Below are 6,597 nucleotides of genomic sequence, written 5' to 3'. Positions count from 1 at the left end.
ATTGCATAAATCAAAATTCAATTTTCCAAAATTCCTCTGAGAAAACAAATCTCATTTGATCTAGGCTCTGATTATTGTGCTATGCTTTACTGGAGTAGAGATCTACTGCTTAAATTGAAGAGCCAACAGTTTAAAAGCTCTACACATAGAAGCCAGGAAATATAACATTTTACATTTCCAACGTGCTGCTGGCCAAATATTGTAACAATTAAGGATTCTTTTAATACCAAACCACAAAAGCAAAAACAGCACTGTTACTAATAACGCTGACTCATTGCCTGTCTCCCAGGCAAATACTTAACTGGAAAGGAGAGGTTAGAAATCAGAGCCGGTCTTAACAATCAACAACTGTAATAACCAGAAATAAAAAATTGAGTGAGGTACTAAAAGGCCCACTTAGTCATTTTGGTTGCTAATCGACAAAAATTACACAACCAAGCACATTGATTGATCATGGTACTCATAGTCTTTACCGTCTAGTACTGGCGCCTTGGTAACCTGGGCAAAAACTTATTTGCCTTCTGGGCTTTTGCGACTGTAGCAGATCCCATAAGGCTACAATGGCAGTGTCAAGTAGTTAGACAAGGTTCATTTTATCAATACATTAGGCAACTATACCTTTCCATATCTTAACTGATGAGCAAGTGATGGGTTTGTTTCCATGGTGATGAGCTGTCCAAGGACAACAAATCAAACACGGAAGAGGAAAGATAAAGAAGGAAGTAGTGCCTGACACCTATTTTAAATATTTATTTTTCCTTTTAACATGCTTTTCATGAGGATCTGCATCATCATTCTTATTTTCAGAATAGTTCCAAACTACTGTACCATATCTTTTTGCTTGTTGTAAACCATTAGCATTTTATTAGCAACCAAAATTACTTAATGTAATGAATGTGAATTGCTTCGTAAAAAGATCCTGCTGTACAAACACATGGCATGTAATAACGTAATGTGTGTACTTTGCTCTGTGTGCCAAATCCCAAAATGTAAAGTCCTGTTAAAGGCACAATGTTATAATGCCTAAACGTTTAAAGGTCCATGGATTGATGATTCAATTTTTTCCCTGTTGTTGTGACTGATGTGGCAATAAAAGGTAAACAGTGTGCTATCTGTTGTCTCTGAATAATGTATTCTGATAATGACACTGTGCTTATGAGAACATACCCATAAATCTCAGTGGAATAAAACAATACAATCCCACTTTATTGTTCATGTCTCACACCCTCATTTTCATTATTGATACACACCTCTCGGTGCATTGCCACATATTATTAAACCTTTGTATTCATTTCCTGCCATTCTATTCTTTATTGTAAAATGATATGGTATCCACAAGATGGAATATGTCAATCTCAAATGCACACCACCAGAAACCGGACCAGTGAAATTCTCGCTTAGAGCTCAACATACAAGGATAAGCAAACTAATGAGGGAAAAACACAAACACGGGTGACCCATCCATCCATTATCCAGCTTGCTTATTCCTGGTCAGGGTCATGGGCAAGCATCCCAGCATGCATTGGGTGAGAGTCAGGAATACACCCTGGATAGACAATCCATTCCAGGGCATACAGTACACACCATTCACCCACACACTCATACCCAGGGGCAATTTACAGTAGACTCTCCAATTAAGCTAACCTGCATGTCTTTGGACTGGGGAAGGAAACTGGAAGAGTACCAAGAGTAAACCCACATACACACTGCCAACTCTACTGGGATTCGAGCCCAGGACCTTCATGTTGTGAGGCAACAGTGCTAACCACTGCACCACTACCGCACCGTGTTTATCTGAGCCCCACAAGAAACACGCGAGGGCAAGAATTCTCTCATCTTTCTACATCTAATCACCCGGCAACATAACAGCCACTGGTCCAATTACCCATACAATCTGTCTGCCCCCTCTTCCCATTTCCCCCATTTTGTCTAGTTTTTTCTTGTGCTGCATCCCTCTTTCTCACTCTCCCATCTTACACGTCACTGTTGAAGCACAATCCGCTTTTTAAGGTAATTACTCTGAGGATATTGATCGGGAAAACTTTAAAAGCCCCGGCCAATCAGCCGCATTTCCATGTTTGGGGTGTTTTAAATCCTCTCTAATTGACGTATGCACTAGTCCCAGACTCAATATTCAACAAACAGGAGCTCAGTTTTCATTTATACCCTCTATCAAGGTACATTTAATGCTCCCCTGCCTCGTATATTATTGCGGATAGACACTTTGCATTTTAACAAAATCGATCCAGGCAACTTAACAATTTTTTAAAAAGAACTTTCACTTCCAAAGCCAAAGCAACTGGATAATTGCCACCATAAATAGTCATTAAATGTGTATAATTGACAATGGCAGTAGCTGTAGAAGCACCATTACAGCATTGGTCTGACCCCTCTTGGGTTTCCTATTAGAAAACCCGGAATGAAGAATGAATTAGCATTGGAAATAGCACCAGCATCCCTGCTCCTGCTTACTGGCCATCTACCCGATACCAGGGCAAGTCCTCTTCTGGCAGGTGTACAGGGAGTAATGGAGCCTCTTAGCTGCAGTACTCATTAGCACGATGTTACATCCCTCACCAGCAGTCTCCCATTGCATTGTGGTAAAAGGGTAGTCCAGTGACGTTCGTTGTGTACAAGTAATTGTTGTTTCTGTTTTATGGGGGCTGTTTTGGTTTTGTGCTACTTAGCTATGTTAAGGGTTACTTGCATTAAATATGTAAGAAGTCTGTTCATTAAAATCACAAATGAGTGAAAATGATTCCGACCCCGGGAAAAGGCAGTCATTGTTGAATCCTGGAAAACAACGAAAATGATCTTATACAAATCTTCAAGTATTATATTTTCAGTAGTCTATGTTTTCTAAGGTCTCTCATTAACTACTGTAAGGTCTCTCAAACAGTCTTGTATGAATCAAACTGAGGTTATAGACTTTGACTATTGCCAGAATTTTAAATCCATAAATCAAATCATAAATGTAGAATGCATTTCAGGAATATACAGTGCAGTCTCAGTATTTCGACAATGACACTATTTTTGTTTACATAACCGCGCATAAGGTTGAAGCGCAAAGGGTAATTCCTCCACGGATCACCGTATATGGATGTAAATATCCTCCAATTAAAACTGACAGTCTACACTTTAAGCTCATGTTTGTTTTTTAAAATACATTGCTGGAGTACAAAGCCAAACCAAAATAAATGCGGTCACTGTCCAACTACCAGACTGTTCTGTAGAGCATGATTCACATAAGCAGAACACAATCTTGCATTTTGAGAATTTAATTGCGTTTCATAACTGCCATGTGATTTTTTCATTTTTACCACATCATGGCCAAAACTCACAATGCATAAAATGTGAGTCAGAAATGGAACCGGTTGAGGGGAAACTGAGATTTTTCCTGCTGTATTTACATTTGTAACATAATATTACATTCGCACATTGTTTGCAGTAGTATTTTGCAAACAAAATAATCAAAGCAGCAGTGGGCAGCTTTCATATTGCTCTTATATCTAGCCACATGCCGTGTCAATCACCTTTTAGCATTCAAATGAAACTGCCAAAAATAAAAAGTTACTGGCATCTGTGACAGTGAAAGTGAGGGTGTCTGATGTTTTCTTCTATTGACACACACCAACCACTGCATCCGCTGCATCTCAACACATGGAGATGGACTCACAAGGAGGCCAGTCCAGTTGATTCATCTTTATTGAGTGCATTTTAGTACAATATTTCTCAGAAAGTTACAGTTACAAACTCTGACATACTCATCACAATAAAACAAATCTTAATCATACAATGACACAGAGGAAGAGCTTGAAGCCACGCTATTTACAGTGCGTCCAGTCTGTAGCGTTGTGTTGGCGGCTTCTGTTCTTGTTTCTACTGTATAAACATCTGGGTTCCTTGTCATTTTCCCAAGGTCCTGTGGGGCACAGTACTCTGCAACGTGTAAGAAAAACAAATAGATATTTAGTCTCACCTATTAAAGGGAATCTATGAAATAGCTTGCAAATGGTACAGTGAATTTAAGATTTGGCCAGCCTGTAGCCTAGTGGCTAAGGGACAGTACATGACTGGGACTTGGAAAGGATCATGGTTCAATTCCCGGTGTAGCCACCATAAGATCAGTGCTGCTTTTGGGCCCTTGAGTAAGGCCCTTAGCCCCACATTGCTCCAGGGGCATATTGTCCCCTGCTTAGTCTGATCAACTGTAAGTTGCTTTGGATAAAAACATCAGCTAAATAACAAATTATTATTATTATTATTATTATTATAATTATTATTATTGTTATTACTATCAAGATTCATTAGGAGGCAAAGAAAGAAAACACAGCAGATCCCTGTGAGGATGCCCGAACGGGAACAAACAGGCGAAAGGAGGACTTGGAGCACGGCAAACCTTCTTGAGATTCAGCTCACAAACAGAGGGCACAAAGGAAAAGTCTGTTTAATTCACTGGTAAATTAAACGCGGCCCACACCTTTTACTGATATCTATCCCCTTCATATCGCTCTCATCAGCAGGAACAGTGGGAGAGAGACAGAGGGAGTACAGAGACAAACAAGATACTCTTTCCACACCGCACGCATGCATGATTTAGTCCAGTCCGGCAAGAACCCTTCCAAGCTAATGCCAATTTCACTAGATTGGCTGCCATGGATTCATTTTTATTAATGATTAATGGGTCAAACTAGAAAATTCATTACTATGTACTTGATTGTTTTTTTTCTGGTTAGTGATCAGAAGGTAAGGTATACATACAGATTAATATGATTTAGGAATAAAGAACTTCTAAATCACCTTCCTGTATTCAGATCGATTTTGAATCAATATCATGTTAGGCTGATTTTGACTGACTGAAATCTTATTATCATCAGATTCTATTTCCCACAGGTACATTGTGTTTACACTTTTCTTTCAGTAAGTATACAATGAATAAAATAAAAAAATCACACAACTAGAAGACTAATGTTCTTATTTGTCAAGCATTTTGTATATTCAATTAGTGCTAATCTGCTTTAGCCATCTGAGAACTCGCTCAGGTGGTAGCAGCGATCCACGCAGAGTCGTTAACCTGCCTCTCTAATTAAAACTCACTGCAGACTCCTACCTCTGCCTGCATATCTATTAGCATAATCTAAATGAATCAAGCGGAAGCTGGTTAAGCGATAAACCTTGGTGATCTGATAGCAGATAACCGTTGCGATGTTTTCCTCAATCGATATTTTCCAGGGACATTCTGAACCACGTTTGGAGATGACAAATCGTTCTGCGTGGGTGAAAGTTTCTGGTGTTAATTAAAAAATAATGGGTTCATGCACAGTTAATTAAACTATGACTCAGACAGATAATGGAATTGTTCCACTACAGAGATTTGCAAGGCATAACCCCGTCGCTACTGGCTAGAGGCATAAAATGACTTACACATTTTCCAACTGTCTGTAATATTTTCCTGCTAGAGTTTCTTTGCTCTAAAATATAAATGCCATCTGTCTGGAGAATGACCTGTATGTGTCCGAAGGCAGGAAAAAGAGTAAAGTAGCAGAAATGGAATATGTTTACCTTCACATCAGTGTCACAGAAACAAAGAAATACACCAAAACCACTAGTTGGCTAAAGGCAGAAGTATTAATGCAACGTATTTGGCAAGAAGTAATGGTGGGGTTTAGGTGACCATGGGGTCAGTGTAGCGCTTGTGTTGTATGTCCGTGTCAATGTGAGCGTGTGTAGAAATGTGCGTACAGTACACACAAAGGGCTTTCAAACCTTTTGTTTTAAAGAGTATCTGTATTCAGCCCCCCTCTAAATGAGTCATTTGCAAGTGAGAAGGGCCCATTTTGAAAATGCAGTCACGGTGTGGGTTAAGTTTGTGTGAATCGCAGCTGCCTCATTTTGCTTTGATGTGGATGTAGACCTGTTATTTTGAACTTTCCCAAGCTGTCAACATAGTAAGATACTAAAGACCCAGAGTTTTTCTATACAGTTAGTATTTCAATTAGTCAAGTCAATCATTGGAAACTGACAATTAGTGGTATAAATTCTCAATAATGGAAAGTAGAAACGCAGCTGGAGGGAGCGCATGAACGGTGTGTGTGTGCGTGTGGGTGTGTTCACAGCACAAATGCGCTTTAATTCCCCACTCTGCAGTTTTGCCGTGCCATGTTCCTGCTCTACATTTCTCCATCATTGCAGGCTGCCAGAGACCTGTCAATCACGTCACACCTCTCCCATTACGCGACTGTCTGTGGGCAGAAGCCCCTCTTAATCATCGGCCAAGCCTCGCTGCGTTTTCTCATTGGCTGACAGCGACGGCACAGCCCTCGATCACACACACCGAGGCATCCCGAGTGTCAGATGGGGTAGACATAGTGAACGGGGAGATGTGAGCTCTGGAGGTCAGAGGTCACTCGTTTATTGTTGCAAAACGTATGGGTCACCACCAACCCACCCACCCAAGAACAAGCACCCAGGCACTGTCCATCTGAAACTGTGGCTTTTAATAGCTTGTTAATGCACTGATCCATTGATTTAAGTTCCAGCGCGTTTGGAGTTAGACAACCGAACGAGCTTGGCGCATTAGTTCCAGGGGACGGCCGA

At 40.3% G+C, this 6,597-nt stretch overlaps 1 protein-coding gene across 1 annotated transcript in view; it reads right to left on the bottom strand.

Annotated features, from left to right (window-relative positions):
• Nucleotides 1-3,682: 3,682 nt before the first annotated feature.
• Nucleotides 3,683-6,597, bottom strand: part of LOC133127998 (ephrin type-B receptor 1) — a 164,171-nt gene continuing 161,256 nt past the window's right edge. Inside the window, exon 17 of the mRNA XM_061241173.1 lies at nucleotides 3,683-3,939. The gene's annotated coding sequence lies outside the window, so the exon portion shown is untranslated. The remainder of the gene's footprint in view (nucleotides 3,940-6,597) is intronic.

The sequence above is a fragment of the Conger conger genome, chromosome 5 (assembly GCF_963514075.1).
Source record: "Conger conger chromosome 5, fConCon1.1, whole genome shotgun sequence".
NCBI lineage: Eukaryota > Metazoa > Chordata > Actinopteri > Anguilliformes > Congridae > Conger > Conger conger.
The sequence above is the reverse complement of the archived record's forward strand: the minus strand, read 5'-3'. Positions and strand labels throughout refer to the sequence as shown.